General features: G+C 49.3%; 1 long non-coding RNA gene across 1 annotated transcript in view; it reads right to left on the bottom strand.

Annotated features, from left to right (window-relative positions):
* The window catches only part of LOC141939502 (uncharacterized), a 64819-nt gene extending 42488 nt beyond the window's left edge, over positions 1-22331 (bottom strand). The window contains exon 1 of the long non-coding RNA XR_012627599.1: positions 22229-22331. This is a non-coding gene — a long non-coding RNA (uncharacterized LOC141939502). The remainder of the gene's footprint in view (positions 1-22228) is intronic.
* Between the last annotated feature and the right edge of the window lie 3799 nt (positions 22332-26130).

The following is a 26130-nucleotide window of genomic DNA, read 5'->3' as shown; positions in this document are numbered from 1 at the left end:
AAGTTGTGATATCAAGCACATGCATCAGTTAGGAATTTTTCAAACTGAAGCTTGCTAAAGGTAAAAACCTTGTCCCTGTGTGAGACATGCCTGCAATAGCCTAGAATTTATGGGAGACCCATTTCATGCTGCTGGGAAGACCTGGTCTAGGCTTCCTGATACCTGACTTAATTCCTGGCTTGCTTTTGCAGTAATCTCTAATATATAGCAGTGTTTGTGCAGGTCTGGTGTACTGTGGGATGCCACTGGAAATGCTTCATATTAACTCTGCATGTCCTGTCTTACATAAAAATGCTGCTCAGATGCAGTCGATAGTGCACGTATCTGCAAATTTGAGCATCCCTGAGAGCCCTGCCTCCAGTTTTGTCACCAAGAGGCCTGTGGTTGGGTAATACAGAATTAAATATTTGCAAGTGAGGGAGAAACCAGTGGCAAATGATGTGCAAGGGCTGTCCAGTTACATCACTGGTGTTGCTGTGTGACAGCACAGGTGGGAGAACAAAATCACTTCCACCCTCTTCAACCATCAGTGCTTGGGCTGTCAGTGAAGGGTCTGTGTTTTACTTTGAGTTACTGAAAGAAGGTTCCCCAGGTGTGTGGTACTCAGTCAGGGTGCAGGGAAGAGCTGTGCTCTCTGCTCACGAGATGCCTCAGCCAGAGCTCTCCCTGCAGAGGCTGCCCACTCCTGCCTGCCCCACGGCCGTGCCATGCCTCAACCTCAGTGCTCGCAGGACTTTTGGGGTACTCCCGAAAGCCTACCTGTGCATTGCAAAGCGTTCACTTTCAGCTCCACATCGTGATGCTCTACTCAGAGACCACTTGAAATACATAATAGGTAGAAACATCTATAGCTTTCTTTACAATCAGTTTTGGAAAAAGCAGTTCCCCCTGAAAGAAAAGGCCAATCCTGTACTAACAGCAAAATCTCTGTTGGTGCAGTTCTGAGATTTTGCAAGGAGTTACAAAATCCAGAGGTGAAGTAGATTAACTGACTTCACCATGCAGATTAATTGGTGTCTAATATTTTGTTGAATATTAAAGATATGCCAAATTTACAGAAAAAGGCACACAGTAAGTTCAGTAATAAATGTAAATATGTCTCTACATTGTAACTATGTTAGGCAATCCTTTCTTTAATGTCTAACTAGCATTTGTTAAGGTGGGTGTGTGAGAGCGATGTGTACAGTGCACATTTGCTGTCAAAGCCCAGGGAAATAAGTGTGTCTTTGTGCCTAGGTTTGCATGAAGCACGCACGTTCCCAAGTATAGACAGACAGAGAAAATTGGAAGGCTGTCCCTTTTCACATGGAGGGGAGATGTAAAGATCTGTGCTCGGTTCCTGGCCTCACTCCCCCCTTACTGGCATCAGTTTGTGTCAAGTTTACCAAAAAACCCTGCTGCTGTAACACTCCATTTGAGAGGCAGAGGGGGAAGGATAATAAACTTTTTTTTAATTGCTTCCCTGGCTATAAATTAGCATGCATTGGGCTAAATTTTTTCCCTTGAACAAAAGCACAATTGACGGCGAGGCTTAGGGAAAGTAGGGAGGGAGCTCTGAGCCCCAAGGCTCCCCTGCGTATTGAACCTGAGCAGGGGGAGGCCTTGTCTGTGCCCAGAAGTTGAAGGGCACTGAGAACTACAACAAAACAATAGGGATTTTTATGTTTCACTGACTGTTTTTGCAGCTGCATCTTCCCCCCTCCTTCTCTCCCCTCCCATTATTTCATGTGAGAACCAAGTATGAAAATAGAAGCCATGGCTTTTCCTCCTGCTACAGCCAACGCGCATAAAACCGGGCCAGAAATCACCAGAAATCTGAGGTTAGTTATAAGTCACTGTTATGGGCAAAAGCAGAAATTGTTTTGTGCTTCTACACCATGTTTCATTTCTGTTATCAGATGTAAAGACAGGGTTGAAGCTCGACGACTGCATTGTGGGTTCAACATGATCATTTTTGCATCCCCAAGGCTCACCATGGCATTTGAGGAGGAGCTGGCAGAACCCACTGAGTTCTGCTTCTGCAGCTCCCCCTCCACGCAGACCTCCCATTCAGCCCTAGAATATCTGATAAACCATCTCTTCCCATGGTAAAAAGTTCATATAAGGTGATTTTAATCTGGAGCTGTCTGTGGAAACCCTTACGCTACTGCTCCTCTTGTACATCCCGTCACCAACCTGAACAGAGAGCCAACTACAAGTAAGAAGTAGGTGGACACGGACCACAAGCTGGAGAGCAAATGTTTACAGAGAGGCAGCCTAAGGAGTGGGGAAATACTGGTGGAGAGTGGCTGAGAAATGGCTGAGGGATGGGGATGGAGAGGACAGATGCATGCCTGTCCTCTCATACTCTGTGGTGGAGTCATCCCTTGTTCTCCACATCCGTAGGCAGGATAGGCAGAAATCACTTTAACTGCAGCAAAGGAAACCGTGAACATCTTCACTGTTTGTAAAACAAAAAAGATATCTAATTGAAGATGTTGCACAATAAGATCAGTCACTAAAGGAAAGGGGTGAGGTTTCTTTACAGAAGACTAGGTAAGCATTTGCCACAGGACCTTCATGAGGGGGGTGCACTAGGTGAACCCTGAGGTCTTTTCTAGTAATTTTTTTATACTACAGTCATTTTTTTATGCTATAAAATGTACAGAGATGCAACAAAAAAGGGGAGAAAGAGGAACCTTAGAAAATGAACAAGGGAAGAATAGGAAACTTACTTTCCTACCCCTATACTTTGTCAAGTTGTGCTTGCACCTTAGTCTCCTGCCTAAACATCTCCACCAATGGACAGTTTCCCCCTTTGAAAAATAATTTTTTCTTTCTTTCTTTCTTTCTTTCTTTCTTTCTTTCTTTCTTTCTTTCTTTCTTTCTTTCTTTCTTTCTTTCTTTCTTTCTTTCTTTCTTTCTTTCTTTCTTTCTCTTTCTCTCTTTCTTTCTTTCTTTCTTTCTTTCTTTCTTTCTTTCTTTCTTTCTTTCTTTCTTTCTTTCTTTCTCTTTCTTTCTTTCTTTCTTTCTTTCTTTCTTTCTTTCTCTCTTTCTCTCTTTCTCTCTTTCTCTCTTTCTCCCTTCCTTCCTTCCTTCCTTCCTTCCTTCCTTCCTTCCTGGAAGACCTACAACATGGCTATTTAGGGAGATGAAGAAGTCTCTGTATTTTCACATACAGCCTTCCCAACTTCTTCAATGTTCTTTTTAACTCAGTGCACCTTTGCCTCAGGGAGCGGATTGTGGTGGGCTGGAAAACCCAGGGTACAGTCTTCTGAACGGTGTGTCAAACCTCTCCCCAACCAGAAACCCCAGTAGATGCTGAAGGTGTGACTGCGCAGTTGTGACTCCCAAGGTGTGCTTCCTAACAGGTACCGATTTCATTTTGTGTATCAGCGATGAAGCAATGAATCCAAAGCACCAACTCTCATGTTAAGGCACACTCCGCCTACCGCTGTTGAGGTTCTGACAATCTTTATATCCTTTAAAACTTTTCTTTTTAGTTTGTATCTTATTTTAAAATAAATTTACCCCAGATGTGATATCACTTCCAAAAGGCAAATCATTCTTTTCTTACTTATTATATTATAGAATAGAGCATTTGCAAAAATCATTAAAACGCTCACATTTGAATAAATTTCAGGCTAGTGTCCTGTTATCCAAGGCTGTGAGGTGTTTTTTTTTTTTTCTTATTTTGGGTGATTTTTAAATTGGTGCGTTTTCTGCTGTTACTATTAGAATTGTATAAAACATCTTGTTTGCAGAGCTGTGAAATGCTTTAAAGGCATCAATTGAAATGACATGGCATTGTCCAAATGGAAATTTATTTCCTCCAAAACAGTGTCCTGGACATCCAGGTGGTAATAAACATTTTTCAACCATGTACAAACTGTGAATTGTATTTGAAATTAAATCTCCGCATTAAAATCTGCATTGCTGAACCTCCCGCTGGCAGCCACCGTTCTCCTGAAAAGTGACATCTTCCCTGGCACTGATGGGGTGGGAGTTCTCAGGCAGATATTACCAAATGATTTCCTATCGCTCTTCAGATATCGGGACTTCATAGCAACTTATACCTAAAAACTACAAAGGATGCGAGGTGTGTGAGGAATACAGGAGGGGACTACCTCGGCTTTAGTAAGTATAGATGTTTTTGTCCTGACACACAAGGGTGGAAACCGTTTTACAAACCTCTATTAAAGCAGCATATTGCTGATGTCACAAATTATGTCATTTTTCAGCAAGCTGTTAGGTAGCAGCAGGATACTTAGAGGTCCCAATCTGAGTTCACAGCTTGAGGCCTCATCATCCATTGAAGTCAAGGAAATACTCCAGTTCCCCGGCCCTCTGTTTACAAATAATATATCAAGAATCAGGATGCCCACAAATGAACTTTCAGGCACTGAGCTAAAGGAAATGGTTTTGTGTGTGTATATTTTTATGTAAATATACGTAGTATATATATATGTGCACACATACATTTGTGTGTAGTACAACTGAAGTCTGCAGTTTGTCATCATATTTTCTTTAAAGAAGCATGCTTCATTCTTCCTTGGTATATAGAACTGATTCTTCATAGCCAATTCTGCGGCCATTTCACACACAGAAACCCCACCAAAGTTAGAAATATAGCATAGAAAAGGGGAACAAAGTACTCCCTTTCACTTCTCCTTTTAAAAATAATGGTATTTTTCAATATCTAGTGCTTATATAATATAAAAGAGCTCTGATTTTAAAAGATATACATAAGAAGAGATTTATCTAATTTATCTATAATGGAGTTGATTAGATTGTGCAAAATAAAATATCCAGAACATCTAAACACATACTAATTGGTACAGCAGAACAGCTCGCTGGAGGCTCTCCTTATCTCCTGGATGAACCATATTTACACACAGATGTGTATTTCCCCCCACTAGAGCGGAATATGCCATCATGTTCTTCTGACAATGCACATACACCTGGGAACGACAGCCTACTTTAGCAGACATAAAATACATAGTATGTGGCCTGAGATTGTGAAACAACCCAAGAGAAGGAATTAAATTCAAAGCTAACAGTGCCAAACTCATCAGTGAGTGCTTTCACCCTTCCACCCCATGTATTAGTGGGAGCCAAAGATGGAGTGTCAAGGCACAGCTTTGGATTTCCTGACTTCTGCCAGTGTGTTAACATCACTCCCCTAACAGAATGAGCGTGCTGGCAGGGAGATGGATTAGATGGCCAAACAAGGCATTCTTATCCCTGCGCTCTCTCCCTAAACTGATTCCAATATTTTGCTACTTATTTACTGACGATGTTGGCTGTAACTTCCTCTAGTGGAAATTATATTATAGGGTTGGATTAGTTTCTCCTCTATAGCGTATCCCTGATTTAATTACCACTGCAGCTATACCCCACTATCTGCACAATAAATGCTGTTGCTTACAGAAACATGATTACAGGATTAGAATTATTGGGCCCTCGCCCAGACGAACGCAGTGACATAGCATAGCACTGGCACCTCTGAAAGCTACACTGACCTCAGGCATCTCTACATCAAAGGCCACAGCCACAATCTGAGCTTCATTAGCTTTCAAGGCTGAAGTTACAGGAGCACTACTTCCTCAGCCACTAATGGGAAACACTCTCCTCCATTTGCTGTTGAGGTGTTAAAAGTTCCTCTTAACATCAGTTACTGAGCTACAGCTTCACTGGTATCCCAGTAAAATAAAAATGACTTGTGGGGTGGGAGCTGAGGTCAAATTGAAAGGCTATGTTGGACATCCCTTACTCAAGCAAAGGGCAGTCCCTGGCGCAGGGATACCTTGGGAGTAAGGGCTACAGGAGGAGGTGCACCCCAAATCCCAGGCTGCGAGCTCTAGGGGAATTCCCACAGCTCCTGAAGGGTTTCATATGGTTGTACCAACTGTTTAATGACTGAGGTATCTGAAGGACACTCTGGTTTTCATTTGTAGAATGTGATGCAGATGACTATGTGAACAGGAAGAGCTTGGCAGCTAGCTGCAACTCAGAGCATGTGCATCATGGGGTCTGCACTCACCGTGAGAAAGCTGTGGATTGTGGTGATAACTCCTCTAGTCCCCCTGGTTGATCTGCACCTACAAGGAGGAGACTTGGCAGGTAACATTTCATCCCCCAGAGAGAAAAGCTAGTCAGAGAGAGAACCACAAGGTGGCAAAGCACTAGGTAGGATCAAATTGAATTTTTGCTTCTAGCATACACTTCCTATGTGGAAATGTCTCTTAAATTTTGGTGTACCTGTTCCTCTTTACACAGCCGGAACATTAGTATTTCCTCTGTCTTGTCTATTTTGATGATGCATTCTGGGACACAGGTCACCTCTTACGATGTTTGCACAGCGCTAGCATAGTCATTCAGGGCTTGTAGTCATTATCCTAATTGAATAGTAATATACGAAAGATGAGGCTATGTTATCGACTTGCACAAAGAAACCAGCTAAGTGGCTAGGTGGTATGTGAGAAGCCCCAAAGTTTCATTACTCTCTATATAGAAGAGGGGAAGAAATACTTGTTCCATGAAAATATTTGACAATGGTAGGACACAGCCCACCACAGTGAACACAGAGAACCAGGAACTGGCTTTGTATGAGAATGAAATGGCTGAAATACATCATTTGTATTAAAAGACCCGAATAAGACTTTAAAAAAAAAAAAAAGCGGAAGGTAGAAGAGAGCTAGAGGGTTTACACCAGAGGGCTTGCTTTTCTTTCTTCAGTCCAACTAGCCTTCTCTGGTGCTTTGCCTATGGGATTGTCATTTCTATTTTTTAAGATGATGCTGAATAAAGTGGCTTGCCCATGAGCCTCCAGGCTGGGCCAGCTGGATAAGGTGGGCTGGTCAGGTGCTGCCAGGGATAAGGCTAAGGAATTACAAGGCTGGCCTCTGGAGCTAAGCTGCTCCTTCTCTTCAGGAGGTAGGAGAGTTCCTCAGGTCTAAGTTGCTCCTTGCAGCTGGAAGGTTTAGTGGGCTCAGATATTAGCAGGATCACATGTTGGCTCCAGCCTGCATGTTTGATAAAGCTCAGAAGCTTGCTTCAACTGGCAAGTTTAAGTTAATCTCTTGGGTTTGTCCTGCCCTAAGCAGCCTGTTCATGTTGTCAGAGCTCATTTCAGTTTTCCAAGCTTCAGGCTGGGTTAGGAACTAAGGCACAATTAGAAACCAGAGTAAGAAGAATTCAGCTGATTTTCAGCTAAGCACCTTTTCACCACAAACAGAGATTTACAAAAAGGCATTTATTTCCTAGGAAGTTGTCACGGGATTTCCTTTTAAATTAAATTAATGTCATTCAAAGAAATAGGAAATTCCTCCTTATGTATACATTTTTCATTAATTACTGATTCTTTCCAGGCTTTCCCTTTGCCACATGCCCAGGGCAATGACCCCCGGCTCATGCATTGGAACAGCTCTCTGACCAGTGATGGTTTAAGTATTGCAGCAGCCACTGCTGTTACAGCAGAAATCCAAGCCCTTGGCTTTGAAAACTCGGGAAGTATGTGTTGTTAATTAGAAGCACTCAGTCCCCTTACTGAGATCAGGAGTGGTGCATAGACATAGGTTGACCCAGGGAGGGTAAAGAGGGCTCTTCTCCCTGTCAGCACCAGGAGCTGCAGCCCTTACTGTCATTTCACATGACACAGATGCAGCTCTACAGTAATTTTCATTTTCATTTTCATTTCCATTTTCATTTCCATTGTCATTTCCATTGTCATTTTCATTATTTTCTCATCTGTCTTTCACTTTAGGCCAGGGCAGCACATGAATCAAGGTAGGGTAATTGAGCACAAGAAGGGATGACAGTGGTATTGTGGTCCAGGTGAGAGCATTGCTCTTTAGAGCTGGCATGTTCTTTAGAGGCGATATACACCAGTCTTTGGTGTGACTCTCCTATTGTCACTAATGACTATTGCCGTAAGGATTTCAAGGTGCTCAAGGCTCTGTGGGAGGGTCTAATTCAAAGCCTAGAAAGGTTGACAGGAATTTCGGATTGAGGGGAGCCCAGAAAATACAAAATTTAAAAGATCCAGAAATGCAGATTTCTAAGATTGTCTTTAAATACGAAAAAAAAAAAATGGGGGAAGAAAACAGCTTCTCCCTTCCTCTGGCTTGGCAGCATGCTTTGACGGAAAGCAGGGAGGTGATCTCGGGAACACTTGCTCCAGCCTCCTGTTCATAAGTAGCAGGAAGGCCTGTCAAACCTGTCAAACTCCTTGAGCTCCTGGGGTTTACAGACTTCTCTCAGCTACCCCAAGCAAAACCACAATCCCATAAAGAAGCCTTTTCAGTAAAACCTTCTGCCATTTGCCTGAAGCCAACAAATCACTCATTTAAAAAAAAAAAAAAACCAAACTATTTCTCATTTGGAAACATCCCTTCCCCCCCATGCTCACTCTCTCCTGGTGAAGCCCCGAGCAATGGCCTTGCAGCAGCAGCTTTCTGCAGAAACCTGCCACACCGTAGGGTATGTCAGAGCCCAAAATCTGCAGGCCGTACAGAGACCAAAGTCTCCCTGGTCCAAGGAGAGTCTGGCTTGGGTAAGGACTGCAGAAATGACCACCTGGCATCAGTCAGAGCTCAAGGTCAGTGTAGGATGTCTTGCATTCATTCCTGTCCCTTGCCTCTTGGTGGACTTTTCTGAGCTACTTGGCTCCGGCTAGCTGCCAAGGTCCGTGTCCCCCACTATTTGCTGAAAGATCTAGAAGAGACATCCAGACTGTCTGGTCTTTGCCCTTCTTTACATTCCCTGCATTGCCTCATCCTTTCCCTGCAAGTTGCTGTGAAAACAAAAGCTCCCAGATCATCGCCACCAGTCCCAACCTTTGCCCTCGTGCTGCACCCACTGGCTGCCAGTCTCCAAACTGACCTCTGTCCCTGCCCCACCAGCATACGGCTGATGGAAAACTGCCGTGCCACTGATCCAAGACTCCAGCTGGCCGTGGCACACACTGCTGCAGTTCTATGGACCAGTGCTAGGTTATGGTGTCTAATACAGTGATAGAAAAAAGTGTAGCCCCAAAAGAAGAGGGCAGATGTGAAGCAGCAGCTGCTTGTGGAGGCATTATTGGATTTATTTGAATAGAGTTGCAGGGGCACATTCTGCCCTGAATTATATGCCTGACCATGGGTTTGTCAGCTATTTTTCAACGTCATTTTGGGCTTGTCCCAACTGGCATATGTCTTCGGCAATTATTTGACTAGCTATATGTCAAATCATATTGTTTGATTTATAGGCGGCAGATCAGAGGACAAGACACCATCATTTTTTCATGTACTTGTTGAGAGTAACAGAATCATACTCAAAGTCCATCATGGCAGAACCATAGCAACACCATAATAAATAAAACGGTGATTGCTCAATGGGAGCAAAAAGTGGCAACTTCAAGCTGCAATTTATTCACAATATGGGAGACGCGCTCTGGCAAGAGTTAAGCAGTCATCAATACATGTATCATAAGGGCAGAAGTATAGCAGAAGCAGAAGTCTGTTGACAACACAGTAAACAATGATATCATGAAGACTGAAGCAAGACTTAAAATATACCCTGAAACACAGGTTTTGGAAGCTGGCACTTAGCCTATGCTATGAGCTGAAATCCTGCTTCATTTTACATCTATTTGAACTTAGCATGCAAAAATCCACCCATGACCACCTGACTCAATGCTTGCAAACCCCAAACCATATTTAAGGTCTACTGTTCAAGATGGATTCATGTGAAGCAAAGAGGGGGTTTTTCTGCATCTTTAGAAATAGATAAAGACTATTCAGCAGAAGCTGCAACGATCATACTATATGAAAAAGGAGCAGTACATGGACAATATTAGACTTGTTCTTCTCCAGAGTGCAAAATAACAAAACAAAGTGAAAGGGGGAGAAAAACAATCTGTCACCCTTCCTTAGGACTTAGCTACTGACTCCATAAGCAGGCCCCTTAATAGAGCAGAAATATGACAGAAAACGTTAATTAGTCTCCATGGCAAAAGGACAGAATACATGTGTTTCAAGATAAGATTCATCCACAGCCATGGATTTTATCTAGAAGTGGTGCACAACCCTATATCTTAAAAAGCAGATACAACTACTATACTTGTTGATTTTAGATATGTACATATATGAAAGAATATGAATGTAGCAAGAACAACTGACAGCAATATTTAAGATGCACTGACAACAACTGTTGCCCATCTTGGATGTCTTTTCCCTTACGTTTCATGCTTTTCTTATTTAAGAACAACTCTTGTAGTTCAGGATGGATAATAGCCACCAAACCAGGAATCCTTTCTCCAAGGGTGCATGTGCTGGATGCCTAATGATAAGGGCATGCACTGACACTTCCAATGCACTTCTAGAGCCCACTCACCTCCTCCATCTGTAAAGGACAGCAAGATACCCCAGCTTTTTACACTGTCTCAGACCCTGCACCAACAGTCATCTGTACTTTGTAAGGGCCAGCATCCTTATAAAAAGTACGCAAAACTAACGGTTAGGACAAACTATCCATTTATCTGTGACCTGAGCAAATAAGATGAGTAGTCACTCAGACACAATCATGTGGAAGTCTGTGCTTTGGATATTAAGTCACATTTTTTAGTATATCCAGACTTGAAAAGGTACAGGAAAAGTTGGAAAAGGTTTCATAGTTAAGATAAAATGAGCAATGTCCTCAAAATTGTATTTATGGGAAAAAAATAGCCAGTACTTTGCCTCAGGTTCATGCATGATGTACTAAAACTGAGGGGTGACAGGCAAGTGGATTAGGGAGAACAGATCTCAGGACTGTTGTTCACTTTGTCTAGGGAAGAGTTGACAGGCTATACCAAACTGATGCATGTTTGAGGCAGCCATGTTGGCTCCTGCTCCACTGGAAAGAGAAATGTTTGCCACATGGAAGCAGAAAACATTGGCAGGAAAATAACTTTAATTTCCAAACTTGAAAAGGACTATTGCAAGCAGGAAAAAAACATTTAAAAAAGGAAGGGAGAAGGGGAATAACATTCAGCTGGACTCTGATTTCACCTCCAGGCTCTGACCCTATCATGGGTATGTTTGAAAGTAATTAATTTGTGAAAGAGAGCTTAAAGGTAACTTCTGAATGCAAGATAGGGAAAAAGCGTGTGTGCCCATCACCTGTGGACAACCTGAGGATGAGCGAGGACTCCTTGGAGGAAGGCAACGCAGCTCTCCCATACCAGTTACCAGCACAGAGACCTGGCTGACTTTAGAGATGTATATGGCATGCATATGTAGTTATATGCATGCATACTGGGAAAAGGCAGTGGAAGAAACCCCAGCTGTAACATGCCCTCTGAAAACGCTCATCCTTCTATATTTCTCCTGGTTTGAGCCTTGTGTCAGCTTAGGACCCAGGAGAAAGACAAAAAGACATATTTATATCTAGCCAGTGCCATGAGAGAGTGACAAAATCTTATGAGACATTTTGTCTCATCTACAGCCTTCCACGCTTGTTGTCATTTGCCTCCTGAGTCTAATGGAAACCTGCCCTGGATGGTATGTTCGTTGTTACTGTTTCAATTTCCTTGTCTTTTATTTATTTCCCTTGCCTCTCAAGAGCCATTCGGGGGTCCCATTACTTCCTGCTGACCAGGGAAGGCTATGAGAACAAATAGTTATAGTGGATTAAAATACACACAGTATCACAAGAAAAACAGAAGGAAGGGGGCAGGGGACTTGCTTAGCAAAGGGTGGTGGAAGTCATGGGACAGAGAGCTGCCAGAAATATTGAAGTGGGGGTTTATGTCAAGATTTGTTTTAGACTTGATCTCTGCGAGGAACAGAGCTTCTGAATTCTTCCCGTGGCGGTACTGCAACTTGAACCTGCATATATTGAATCAGTCAATGTTTCCTTTGGATTTTAAATAAAAGTTTGTTTGAAAAAATGCAAATTATAGTTCTTGGCAGTGTGGATTCTCCTACCCATACTGGTGGAGGAGCCAGTCGCTGTTACAGCAGAAAGAGAAGAGCTTGCACACAGTATGCTTCCCCTCTGCAGCGAAGGCACTACACTGACCACCATCTTCAAGGAAGACAGCATTTCTGCTAAAACGATGGACATCGTTAGTCCCCCATCTCTAGGGCAAATGAATCCTGTGGTCCATGCTTGACCCAGGCTACAGCAGATTGTATCTGCTGCATTTGGAAATTTTCCTTTCTAGCATCTGTTAAAAAATTATTAGCAGGTGCTGAAAACCATGGCCTCCAACCCAGAGACCTAGAGCCAAAATACCAGAGGGGAAAAAGTCAGTTCTTGACAACCGCCTGACTCCAGGGTTGGACGAGCCAGAGAGACAATCTGCTGCTACGGGAGATGCCAGATCAGAGGAGGGAAGTGGTAGTACCTCATGCAATTAGTCTAAATTTTTTTTTTTTTTTTTGAAGCTACAAGTGGCAAGGGCCAGTTCCTCGCCTCCATGAAGTTATAAGTCTGGTGATCCCCTCTGGTGCCATAAAAGAGTTAGACCAGCTTGCAGCTGATCAAAAAAGTTTAGGCTACCAGTGCACCACTCAGAATAACAAACTGAAGTCATTTAGTATTTTCTGTGTAAATGGCACGCTGATATGTATGTATATCCCAGTGAACGCAGGAGAATAAATTCTTACATGCCATGTAATTACACACACACTCATGTAGAAATGAGCTGATATAAAATAAATATGCATATAGCTATGCCTATGCCTATACCAGCCTCCACTACGGGGTTATTGCATTGCCAATGTGTTGACATAAAAATGCAGCTTTATGGATTACATCTAAATAGAAATGTGTGAAAAGGGATTTTGTTTTGGCTACAGCCCAGTCTCTTAATATAATTATAATTACTATTTTTACTACTACTGCTACTACTACTACCACAGTGAATTGGGAGCCCCCTTGGTTCTACCTATGGTACAAATCGCAAGAATAAACCTGACCTAAAAAATAGGAAAGCTGAAAGAGGGAGAGAGGCAGCGGGATTTCTCCAAGCTGGAGTAGCAGGACAGGAGGTGCATGTAGGATTCACTTCTCCTAAATTCCAGTCCTCGGTGTGGCCTGGGCCCTCACTGCCTCTCTGCCACGATTTCATACACGGCTTTCTCAGGGAAGATGAGGAAAAAAAGTACTTTACTGATGGAACAGGGAGAGTGGCTTTTGTTATTATTAGGGTGGCTCTGCTCAGCGTTTTGCAGCAGACATGGTGGTGGTAATCATCGGTGCTGGTTGTCCTGTGTGGCCAGGGCTGGTGGCCACGGCCATGGTGGGGAGGATGTGGACACTTTCCCCATGACACTGTGGGCCACCATCGTGGCAGCCACGCAGCAGAGGTATCAGCTTGCTTGAGTCACAGACATGATGCCAAACGTGTGGAGTCGGGAGCCAAGCAAGCATCTCTTTTCCCCTTTCTTTTTTCACCCACCTGCCTTTATTACAGACATAGTGTGAGTCGTTGTGCTGTGTTTCAGCCTGCAAATCAGAAATACATCTCTCCTGTTTGCTCCTTGACAGTTTGTCAAAATAGAAAAGTTTTTTTAAAATCTCTCCAAGGACAAAAAAAATGCACTTTCGCGTGCCGTTTAGGTGTTTCCCAGATCTCTTGTCATTTCATGCCGGGGTCTGTTAGGTGCTTTATGAAAAAGCTCTAAGAGTGCTGCTTTCTTTTTGACACCGATCTTAAACGAGACAGGCGCACAGCCCATGCAGCTGGGAATCGCCCCCACCACGGCCATTGCTCTATACCAGCTGTGCTTGTTCAGAGGTACATATTTTCTGCCAGCTCTGGGGGCTCAAAAAATGAAATAAAATAAAATGAGAGCATCCCCCCCTGCAAAGAAACATTCTAAGAGGAAGGGGCAGAGAACGTAACATGAGCCTACCCGGCAAATGGCAGCGGGCTCACGAGGACTAGGAAAGCTCTTTGCCAGGAGGCCAAATGGATTGCCTGCAGCTCCAGGAAAAGAGATGCTATTTGGTGCTTGAAATCGTTTAAAGAAAACAAAGGATGACTGCTACATGCCTGCCCATGATAGTCTGGAGCACTGTGCTGTTGTGGGATATTTATGCCAACCAAATGGCATCAAAATACCATCGCGTAGATCGGGGCAAGCTGGTTGTACACAGGCATGCCTGCGGGACCCGCCTCCAACAGCTCAGCACGCATTAGCTAACCCATCGAACCCCTGGAAGGGAGGACGTTGTTCTCATTATCTCCATTTTACAGGTGTTGAAAGGGAGGTTGGGGAGATCTGCCACCAAGGGGGTCTGTCAGAGCCAGGATTAGTGGTTATGGGTCCCAGATCTCAGCCCTGCGCATAGACCATGCCTCTTGGAACAGATTTGGGGGAAGATTTTCATTTGTCTGACACAGGAGAGAAAAAAAAACCTTCCAGCTTCCCCTAAGGGAATTATTTCCTCCTACCAATGCCTTGCTGATTTGTCTTCAGGGCACTGTTAGGATTAGCTGAGTTAGAAATCCATATTGTCAATTAAAATTTAATATTGTCCCAAAGAGACCCAAAAGAAGATAGTATTTTCAAGCAAGAATAACCAAGTTTGCACAACAGTGATGAGCAACAAGAAGCATCATTTAGGAAGAAGTCCTTTAAACGATCCTGCTCTGCTTTTGGTCCGTGTCCATGTAAGCACATATATCAAGTGATTTGCACGCATACAACCAAAAAAAACCCACTTTGATCTACACTACCCCCAAATACTGCTCTCATTTCGGACTTTCCAGCCATCCAGCATCAATCCTGTTCTGAATCCCTTTGACGTCAGGAGGAGCGTGAACATTTCCTACCTCATTACTGCCTTTCAAAGGCAGCCACAACCACAAAAACTAGACCTCAGGGAAGGGGGCAGGAGGGAAGAAAATCTCTGCACGCAAGCCGAGCCCCACCTGCCAGTTATCCTCTCTCCTTTGTGCTTTGAAGAGGCATCTCACCTCTTACAAGGGAAACAAGTTTGTCGTGGAGGGAGATGTAGTTAGTAATTCTGTCTGTGCTTCCCCCTCTGAGCTGATGATGCCGTGGGCCCGGTGCTCCCTCCCGTGCTACAAAAAGAGAGAGTCAGTCCTGAACCAGACCAACTCCCTGGCATCCCTGGTTCCTCCCAAGTCCCGCATTTCCCAAACTACCCTTTAAAAATGCAGTGCTGGTGGCTGAAGAGATAGTTAGCCAGCAGTGAGTGGACCCTGACAGAAATGCAGGTTTATAACCTGGCAACACAGATTTGGCTCTGAAATGTAATAGATCCTGTTATAATCTCTACACTCAAAGGCAGACTTGAGGTTTAAATAATCCTTGATTGCAAGATAATGTCCTGAGTGTATTTCAGCTTTACTGAAGTTTAGGATAAGATCTGTCTCAGCTATGAGACATATTCTCCCATCGCTCCACTTGCTGTTTTAACGCCACCACAGCTAATAACACTTGCTGAAGAGACGGTAACATCTCTTGGCTAACTAAACCTGCACAGTCTCAGGAGTCAAAATCTGAATATGTGTAGAGCAGGTAAGTAATCATTAATGCATAGCACGTCCCCTCTAGTCATTTAAATAAATTATTGACATCGGCATCACCAAGAAATTAACCTGGTGCCACCTTAGTGGTTGAGACCCTATAGGTAAGTGTAAATTATCAGAGTGCTTCAAAATTTTGAAACCTTCTGAAAACAAAAGAATAATCACACAATGTTAGTTGTAAAGACGTGTGAGTGCACATACGTGTCTGTGTATGTGAGTGTGCATGTACGCACGCCTTAATGTTTGCACATCGTAGTGTTGTGACCTCAATCATTTGTTTTAAATGGTGGGTGAAGGATGCCTACAGCATCTATATATGTATATCCAAGTTTCACACTTGCCATGCCAATTCTTATTGCCATGTAGTCTACAAATTGCTTCTGGGAAAGTGTAATCCCGGTTTTACCTCTGTATTTTAAAAACCATTTCCCTGTGTATTACCTCTTCGCAGCTTTATACATTTATGCTTTTACTCTCCAAATGCCTTGACTAGAATGCTATATCCCTGAACAGAAATATATTCCCCCCTGCTATTTTTCTGCAGGAGCTTGGTTCATTCAGAAACAAGGAAGAAAATACGAGTGATTGTTTTTAAATTCCCTGACGTGCAGAGCTCAGACAAGCCACAGATGCAAATGTAAAAAGCAAATCTAGTGCTGGCATTAGGAAATGGCTGGGTTCACTGCGTCTGTAAGAAGCACCTTTATTTAGACATGGTGTAAGCTGCCATTTTGATATAATCCCTGGTTTTCTGGACTGGGTACACTGAATCTGACATGATACATCTACCGAGGCCCCCTGTAATATCCGGCCATCACTCAAGCCAGCACTGATCTATGCTCACTGCCAGAGCCTGCAGCCTGCCCATCCATGTCACCGGCAGCCCACATACCCATCCCTTTTGTCACTGGGGATCACCAGGGCCCCGTGTCAGTCCAGCAAACGATACCGCTGCCCTCCGTGAGTCAGGAGCTCGGTGTCGGTGTGGAGATCCCGAGATGGGAGGTGTTGTGCCGTGTCAGAGCGCAGGCACTGCCCCAGCGGTGCAAGGGTAGAGGTGGGGTCCTTTTCTCGGGAGGTGAAGGTAGCCCTCTTTTAAGGAGCAGATGGTGGCACAGAAAAGGTGCACATCCCTCTCCCCTGGGGAGGTCACAGGGGCTGCCTGGGGACCAGCACAGGCTCTCTGCACATTTGTGGCCTTTCACCATTACCCTTTCCAGCCCCACATCTGGGCTGGCTCTGCCCCTGCCCAGACAGAGAATGGGACACGTGTTCCTCCCCAGCCCTGTCCCTGCAGGCTGTCAGACCCACGAGTCCTTTGGGGAGAGGGGAGGAGCTGCAAGTGATGCTTCTAGCAGGGCATCAGGTAAGATAGGCTTGACCTGGGCAGAACAGCATGATTTGGCCCCATCTTTTCTGAAGCCCAGAGCAGGTTTTTTGAAATAAAATGTTCCACCCACACCCCCCTTTTAATTTGATTTAGATCCAATAATTGGGCATTGTAAAATTCTTAGTTCCTCAATCGATGGGCAACTAAGAAAGGAGGGAGCAACGCTTTGACTCCTGGCAAACTTGGGAATCTGCTTCTTAAGTGGCACAGTAATAAAAAGAAAGCAAACACTACAAAACAGGCCATTCATATAAAGCTGCATCTGCTGTTAAAGGGACCTTGCTGTCACCCTGTGCCCTGGGCTCTGCGTGGTGACAAGGCGTTGGTTGTGTCCTTGGAGAGTTCAAGGAAGAAGGTGGCTGAATGCCAGCAGCACTGCCTTCCTTCCAAGGCTGGGTTTTTCTTTCCCCTATATCCTGGAAAAATCCTGGTGGATTTTACTCTCCTAGTGAGCATGATCTGAGGGTATTTAGATGAGATCAATGCCCGTCTCGAGGGGAGGACTGGGAACTAGGTTTGTGTACATGCATGTGTTATCCATGTGTAGCAGGTTTTTAGTTGCAATTGCAGAAATGGTCTTTCTTTGGGGTGGACACAAAGTAGACCTGGAGCCGCCGAGAGGCAGATAAACTCACACTTTATGGTGGCTTACAAAACAAGGAATGTAGCTTCATTTACATGGCTATAAAATGCTGCTAAATCCTTAGTTCACCAACTCATGAACATCATGGGGAACTGGGGCTATTGGCCTCCCTGCTTCGCTACCCAACTGGAAGAGCTCTGTCCCCACAGTTTCTTTTTGTATTTGTGCTTAAGATCTTCCCATTCCCCCTGCTTTCTGTTTAAGAGCAGCCTGGTGTGGGATTACATGCATACAGCTCAAAGCTTCACCTCCAAGCACTGCCTGGCAAGCTCATACCCCTGGGAAGGTCCTGGGTGCCACCTGCCAGTGTCAAACCCCACAGATATGCTCCCAGCGTTCAGGGCAGGTTAAGCTCAGTCCCAGGTTATATTTCTCTAACCCCTGCAGGATGCACTAAATGGCAAACGACAAACGCATCTGGCATACAAACATTGCCAACTAGAGAATAGAAACCTAAGTCCTGATGAAGTAAATGAGAGGGAGGGGAAGATGTTGGTAAAATCCTGGGTGGATTGCCCTGAGCCCTTGGTCAAGTGATGGCACAGCATAACGTAATCCAAGGATCCCAGGGACTGCATGATGAACAGTTTCAATGGAGACTTTTTTCTGTGCTAGAGGAGAGGGAAAAAAATATCCAAGGGCTGTCCCCAACAGTTAGACACTCTTGAAGTCAGCGGCTGGTGCTGCCCTGGCTCGCCACCAGCAAACTCAGAATCTGAAAAGCTGCTCTGAGCTGAGCCTGCCTCCCTGCCCTGCAAGAAATGCAAACATAAAAGTCTAAAGAAAGCCCCCTGCGAGGGTATCTGGGCTGGGGTAGAGTCAAGGCAGCAAGCCCCTACCTGCCTTTGGCCTGTCCTGGCCCTCAGGAAGCCAGGGCTGCACCTAAGCCTGGGCTGGAGTGGGTTGGTTTGTGTTTGGTTATGGTTTTAAAAGAGAGGTTTTATGTCACCGTGGAGAGTCTGCATTTTTGTGGGATTCAAATATTCCTTAATTAGGTGTTGTCTCTTAGCAGAATGAAAAGAGGGCTTTTATTTCATTTTACTTTGCCATTTTAATTTACTCCCGCTCGTGTTTAATAACTGGGTAGGGGAATGTTAAACAGCTGCTGCAAAATATTTGGTAGCATGGCCCCAACTTTCAAACACTATCTGCTGTCCAGGTTGGTGATGGTGGGTGTCCGGGGTGCCTCTTCCAGATTTGGGAGAGAGGAGAGCTGACTGGGTTTGTCCTGTTGAACCTCCTTTCCTCACCCATTTCCCATGGGAGGCAGCTTTCCTCCTCCTTTTTAAAGATGAAAGGGTGGGCTGCGAGAGGGTGCAGTCCCCAATAAATCTATATTAACTCCCTGCCAGCAATGAGCAGCGCCAGCTTCAGAGGCTGACGGGTTGCTACTCCGAGAGGGCACGCCGGGGAGGTGCGGGCAGGGCAGGCAGAGACAGGCAGGAGAAGCAGGAACAAGTAGGACGGGCAGGCACGGGCAGCAACAGTCACGGACGGGCAGAATGGGCAGCGGAGGCCGGAGCCGGGGGGTGCTGAGCAGCCCCCCACGGGCACCACCCGTGACTCTCCGGGCCCCCCCCGTGACACCCCACATAGCCCGCACGGGGCCTCGGGACGGCGGCAGCGCCACACACACACGCACACGCACACACACCCCCAGCGGGGTTTGGGCTGTAAAACGCGCCCGGGCTGAGAACCTGCCCCCAGTTTCATAAAACCGCACGGCCACGGGCAGGGGCAGGACCCGCTCCGGGCCACGGGCAGGTGCCGGTGCCGCTGCCCAGCTCCGCTCCTCGGGGCCGCGCACACCGGGAGCGCGCACCAGGGCGGCTGGCAGGCTCTGGCTTGGACGGGGCGGGGGGGGTGCCGTGAGGTCCTTCTTTCTTTCTCCCGCCACCCACGAACAATTCGTGTCACCCACGGGATCCGACGTGCTGACTCCCCCGGCTTGCACCCGGCGCAGCCTCCCCCCGCCCCCCCCCGGCTGTGCAAAACCCGGGACTGCCCCACCATTTCCATTCCCCGCAAAATGCGCCGGCTCCGCGGCCCTGCGTGGGCACTCCCCGTGGGCGAAGCTGCCCCGGGGTGGGTGGGGGGCGGGCAGGAGCACCCGGATTTGGCCGCTCGTCGCGGGCAGAGCCGGGCACCGCTCTCCCAACCTGAGCGGGGAGATTTAACTGAGTTCCACCCCCAAAAAATGCCCTTTTCTTTTTAACGTTTGGGGTTTGGGCTCTGCTCGCTTTCTCCTGCCCGGCTGCCGAGCTGGAAGCGCTCTCCGCCGCCGCGCAACCTCTGCGGCCGCGCAGCTTCGCTCGCCGCCTCCCCGGTGCTACCGCGGGAAAACTCCCCTTTATCGCAACTTCGGGGCGAACCCGCCCTGCTCGGCTGTTCAAGCGGGTATTTCCGACCAGGAGAGATTGGATATGTTCCATGTACTCGGTTAAGCGCTTTAATATTAAAAATACGTAACAATTCAACCCACGCCGCGTCCCGGCTGCTCCGCGCAAGTCGTGCACCTCACGCCCCTCCGACTCCCAGCTATTTGTGTGAACTTGGAAACCTACCGAACCCCCCGGCACTCGCGCGTTTTCCGCCCTCGCGTGTTTTATCACCCGTGTCTGCACGGCCTCGCAGCCGTACCCCGGCTCTGGGGCGGCGGTGGCTGCACGGCGGGTTCCCCCGGGCCCCCGCTTCGGCCCTTGCAGCCGTAGGGGCTCCGTGCCCCGCTCCCCCCACGGCCCGGGCCCCCGGGGAGGTGCCCAATGGCGCGGTGAGGGGCGGCTCCGCCGCCGGTGACATCGGCACCCTCCCCTGTACCCGCCTTGCCCCGGGCCCGGGCTCTCGCCGCCACGAAGATGGAAATTAAGGATCGGGCCCCCCCCCCGGCCGGCCGGTCCGGGCACGGCTGTCCGTGTGCCGTTCACCCCGGCGGGCTTCCGTGGGGAAGGGCCAGGCCGGGGGGGGGGGGGTGGGGGGGGGGGGGGTGGAGCCCCTTTGCAGGTAAGTTGCCAAAATGTGGGCAGCGCCTGAGGACCGGGAGTGGGGGTGTCGCCAGGGCCGAGACACGGTACCCCCCCCCCCCCCCAGGCCTATATACACCCAACCTCCACCTTAGGATGTTCCCGTGGGTCCCTGCGCCGGCGCCCACCCGCAACCAGCCGCGCGTGGGGCGGGTCAGCCCAGGGGCTTGCGGGCTGTCGCCTCTAACTGGCGCACACACCCCTCCCGCCCTATCCGTGGAAGGGGAGGGGAGCGGGCGGCCGACAGACACCCCAAAAACCGCCCCCGCTCCCCAAACCCCAGCCCGCCAGGCGGGCGCTCCGCAGGGAGCCAACCCAGCCCGGGGGGGACTGCAAAGCCCCGCTCCCCCCGGGGCTCCCCGGGGCGCCTGCCCCTCACCGCGCCCGGCTGCGGCGACCTCTGCGGTGGGAGAAGGGGGCTGGGGCTGTCGCCTGGGGGCAGCTGTGGGGCTCCCCACGCGTGGAGCCGCCGCCCCGTGGGGGGCCGAGATGGCGAGGCGCTGGCTGCGGGGAGGTGCGAGGAGGCCTGGCGGGTGGTGGTGGGGGGGGGGGATATGTCATTCCTCTCCCACCCCTCCGGCGGTCGCGCTCACCCCACGAGCGAGGCGGCTTTCCCTGCCCCCTACCCATCCCTCTCCTGCCTCGAAACCCCCGAAACGAAAACCTCCTTTTGCTGCCCCCCCCCCCGCCTCCTATAGCGCCGAGCCCCGCTGGCTCCCCCCCCCCAACACCCCCACGCAACACCCGCGCCCTGCCCGTCTCCGGGCAGCCGATTCGCAGCTGCAGCCCTTATTTGATGCCCTTCAAGCCACCGAGCCTCTCCCTTTTGTCCTGGCTGCGGATGACCCATTTCCTCCCTTTCGCCCCCCCTCCAACCTCGGCCCCTGCGCCCGTCCCACCCTGCCTCCCCTCCGCCGGTCCCGGGAGCCTCCGCGGGCCGCGTTCCCTCCGCCGCCGCTCCGCGCCCGGCTGCGCGCAGCGGAGCCGGGGCGGGGGGGCCGGGACACGGGGCCGGGGAACCGGTGCCTCGTCCGCGCCGTGTTTGTTTTCCTTTCCCCCCTGAACGCTAGATTAAGACGTGAAGATTACACTTTTATTGTGGCGGCCGAATAATACCACGAGTCAACACACACAGCAAACAAAAGTGCTTGTAGTACATGGCCAACCCCGCTGGGAACCGGGCTGCGGGCTGCTGCAAAAATCAAGCTCTTCAGTGCTAATTACAAATAAATGATGATGTGCTCACTAAGTAATTGATTTAATGAAGTTCCTATGAAACTATTAAAACCGGGTAGAGGTCAGGCTGGAGACGCCCCAGAGCGCCCATTGTGGGATGTTTAACTCCGCCAATCTCCTCGGAAAGACATCGGGGCTAATAGGTGAAGTCACAGCTGGTTCGGGCTGACTTTTGCAGCACCGGCACTGGCCTCCCCAAACTCGCCCAGCGGCCCGCACCGCCACTTTGGGGAGGCGAGTCCCCCTGGCACACCCCCGGCCCACTGCTCCCACCCTCACACACACCCCCTCCCCTCATCCCCTCTTCGGGGGGGGCGGCTGCTCGCCCCCTCCTCAGCCGGGACCCCCATCCCCGGCGCGGCGCGCCCCCCGCCGCCCCGTCGCCGGGCGCCCATCCCCGTCCCGTCGGGGGTGCGCTGGGTACTCACTCGCTCGGCCCGGCGGCCTCGCCTGCACCTCAACCAGGCGCCTCCGCGGCTCTCCCCAGCCTAATTAAAGAGGGGGGAAGTGGAGCTCTGAACTTGTGTCTACCACTACAGGGCGGCTGTAATTCCACCCCCCCCGCTCCGGCCCCGACACCCCCCCCGCCCCCCCGCACACACGCGCACACACACACACACTTCTTGAAGAAACTTAAGCTAGGATGCCAGGTAGGGTGCTTGGGAGATTTTGGCAAGGTGCCTGGAAGGGGATGTGTGCCCATTTTTCCTTGAAGGGTTTTCTTGTTTGAAAGGCCATTTGGAGCGCTTTAGACGGGCTCGCCGTGTGAAAGGAGAAGGAGGAGGAGAGGGGGAACACAGACATTGCAAAAAAAAAAAAAAAAAAAAGAAAGAAGAAGAAAGTCCGGCTATTGGATTTCCCAGCCCCACGTTTGCCTCTCCCCTCCTCACCCCTCGGGCAGGGCACAGAGGAGGTGGCCCCTCGCCCCCCCCCCCCCCCCCCCTTTAGGGGGTCCCTAACCCGACCCCAGCCCTGAGTGCACTTTGGGGGCAGTGGGTCCCCGCCGACCCCGGGGGGAACGGGGGGCATCCCACCCCCTCCACCTGCCGAAGGACCCCTCTGCGCCCCCTTGCTTTTAACTCCCGGTGCTTTTGGCGGGTTGCAAACGAGTCGGGGAGAAAAGCAGAGCCGCCCCCCCGTTTTGCAAATTTGGCATTTGCTGAGCGCGAAGGCAAAGCCCTTCTCGGGTACAGAGCTTGGGGAGGGGGGGGGCGGGGGGGCGGTGTCCAGCCGCCCCATCGGGGCTCGGGCAGCTCCCCCGTCGGTCAGGGCAGCCAGGGCAGGGGCCCGGGAACGGCTTCCCCCCGAAATGCGGGGTGCCTCCGTCCTCCCGCGGAGAGGGGAGCAGCGAGCCCCTCGAGACGGCAAAATAAAAGCAGGACGAGATGCCCCGCCGGTTGTCCCCAAGCCTCTGTGTGTGTGTCCCCTCCCTGTGGCTCTGCCCTCGCCCACCCCGCTGCCTGCGCATTTGCGGGGGGGGGGGCGCAAACGCAAGCGCCAGCAGCTGCCTGCATGCGGCCGCGGCACAGCCGAGAAGGCGCTCAGGCACACGCCACGGCTCCCCACGCAGGCACGCGTGGGTTCGCACACGGAGCGGCCGCGGGACCGAACGGTCTGAGACGGCTCCTCCTGTTCTCTTGCGGGATTTTGGGGAGGGCTGGGTTGGTTGTTTGGTGGGGGTTTTTCTCTGGGTTTTTTTTTTTTTTTTCCCCCTGTTTGTGTGTGTGTGTGTGTGTGGAAAACGATTAATTTGAAACAAATGAAGCTCGCCCGCCTCTTGTTTGCCAAACAGGCTGTTGGCAATGTGCAAACAGGCTTTCACCCCGGCGCGGTGCCCCCGCTCCGCTCCCTGCCGCCCGGCTCCAGCCCTGCCCGCCGCACCCTCCTCCTCCTCCTCCTCCTCCTCCTCCTCCTCCTCTTCCTGCCCCTGCCCCTGCCCCTGCCCCTGCCCCTGCCCCTCCTGGCCCTCCAATCCCGCTTGATGACTATCTCCCCGTTGCCCCTAACGCACGATCCGGGTTTCTTTCTCTTCAGCCTCGAAATAAGAAGTGACACATGCACCACTAAACCAACGTGTGGGGAAAGCTCGCGGTCGAGGGGGGCTATTGACGGGAGCGCTGCAAAGAGACAAAGCTGGGGGCTAGTGGAATCAGATGCAGCCCTTAATTAACACCATCTTAAATAGTCTAACAGGCACTGAAGACAAAGTTGAAGAAAGACTTTAAGGCTGAGTGCCCCTCGACAAGCTCTTTTTTTTCCCCTCGTGTCATTCAATATTTAATGCACTGTGCTTGTAATGCTACTACTGGTGCTCCTTTCTCAGCAAGTACATTATTTTTTCACGGTGCCCATGGCCAGGGAAAACCCTTTAGGCAAAGAAAATCAAAATGTTTGTTGTTTTGGATGACTTATAACTCTTGTTTAACACAAGCACTTTCAAGAAAGTATAACAGGCGCAGCCTCTAAAGCAAACAACGAAATCCTTGTGACAGAGTCGGACACAAAAAGCACATTGTGTTATGGACTATCCCTTTTCTCTCCTGCTAGATGGGTGCCTGTCTGAGGCTGAACACCACGATGCCATTTTACTTTTGAACTATTGTTTTTGAGTTATGCCATGTGGTCAAAAGGAGAAGAAGGGAGGTTGTTTCCAAGCTCATAAGACAAACGAGTTGCCTTTCATTGAACTACCCCAGAGCTCCTTTAAAACGAGGTTTAAATGTCACCTCCATGTTTTTAATGGACACAGGGCTTCAGGGGCGACCCTTCAAAGCGCCTTCGTAATAAACGACCCTTATTAAATATGTCTCTGCCTGGGAAAATCACTTGGCAGAGGAGAAAAAAGGGGGAGCGGGGTGGGGGAAGGAGAGACTCGGCGCTGCCGGGGGAGCTCCGCCGCCCCCCCCGCTCCAGCCGGGGCCGGGCCGGAGCGGAGGAGCGGTCCCACTGCGGGTGCCTGCCCTGCCGCCGGGCGGGGCGGGGGGGGACACACATCCCCGCCTCCCCCCCTCGGCCCAAACCCCCTTTCCTCCCTCCGCGCCCCCCCCCCCCCCCAAAATAAGAGGCTGAGTGAAAGGTTGGGGTGTTTTCCTCCTGACTTCTTTTTGTCCTTAGGAGAGCGGCGTCTGCGAGTCTGAGCTGGGAAGTTACTGATTTGCAGGCTGCATGTTAAGGCAGCCCATGTAAGTAATTTCTGCGGGCATCCCGGCAAAGGAGAACAAATCGTTGACAAAGGCGAGCCCTTTCAATTCAGCAGCGTCGTTAGGGAAACCAAAAAGTATTCTTCCTATAATAAGTTCCACTTCAAAGGATTTCTCATTCAACGGTGACTGCTTCGCACTTTTATTAAGTCCGGGCTTTTTCACTTGGCGGAATCATCTGTTTGGTTATTTTTCATCGTGTTTATTTTTCACCATTCACACAGTACTTGTATTAAATAAACAAAGAACAATCGCTCTGCAAATAAAAGTGCTTAGGTGGGGAAAAAAAAAAAAAAAAAAAAAAAAAAAAGACGGGGCCATAGGAGGAGGAGAAGAGATGGAGACAGAGCTTCTTCCCCGCTTATTTGTTTGTTTGTTTATCCGCTGAAGTTGGGGAGGGGGGGTCCTAAAAAAAGGGGGGAAGGTTGGGAGAGAGGCCAAAAAATATGAGACGATCTGATGAAGTGAAAATTGACTGCGCTAACACGGCATGAAACTAAAGGTCAATGCAACTGTATCTTAATAGAGTGTCTCGAATCGAGGTGGACTATTTTAAATGCAGCTTGCTTTTGCTGCGCTCATTGCCATAGCAATCCTAACGCTCCATGTTGATGTACCATAAAAGCAGTAGTTTGAATTTCAAAGAACCTGCCTTTGAACTTCTCCCTGCCTGATTAGGCACTTGCGTGGTGTGTGTGTGAATGCGGGAGCGTGGTTGTGTGCGCCGGCGGTGCGCGGGCCGCGGGGGGGCCGCGGGGTTTGGGTGTCCGAGCCAGGGGGGGAGCGTGTGTGTCCGTGGGGCGAGGGTGAGTGTGTGCGTGGGTGCCAGCGCACTCTCCAACCCCTCCTGGTCAGCTCTACCTGGAAATATTTTTCCCGCGAAGGGCGGGGGGGGCGGGCGGGGAGCTGACAAGCCGCCCTTCCCAGCGCTTTACAACTCCCTGGCGATATCTCTAGCGGCACGAAACACGCGGAGAAAACCCATGAAAATCCTTGGTTCTCCCCCCACCGCCCCCCGGAAAAGCAAAGCAGCAACCAGCCCCGGGTGGGTGCGTTGAGGGGCGCAGCCCCGCCGAGATCTCCCCCGCTTATCCATCCCGCCCCCCCCTCCCCCCGCCCCGCAATGCCAT

The sequence above is a fragment of the Strix uralensis genome, chromosome 2 (genome assembly GCF_047716275.1).
Source record: "Strix uralensis isolate ZFMK-TIS-50842 chromosome 2, bStrUra1, whole genome shotgun sequence".
NCBI classification, from domain to species: domain Eukaryota; kingdom Metazoa; phylum Chordata; class Aves; order Strigiformes; family Strigidae; genus Strix; species Strix uralensis.
Note: the sequence above shows the minus strand (reverse complement) of the source record. Positions and strands in the feature narration are given on the sequence as shown.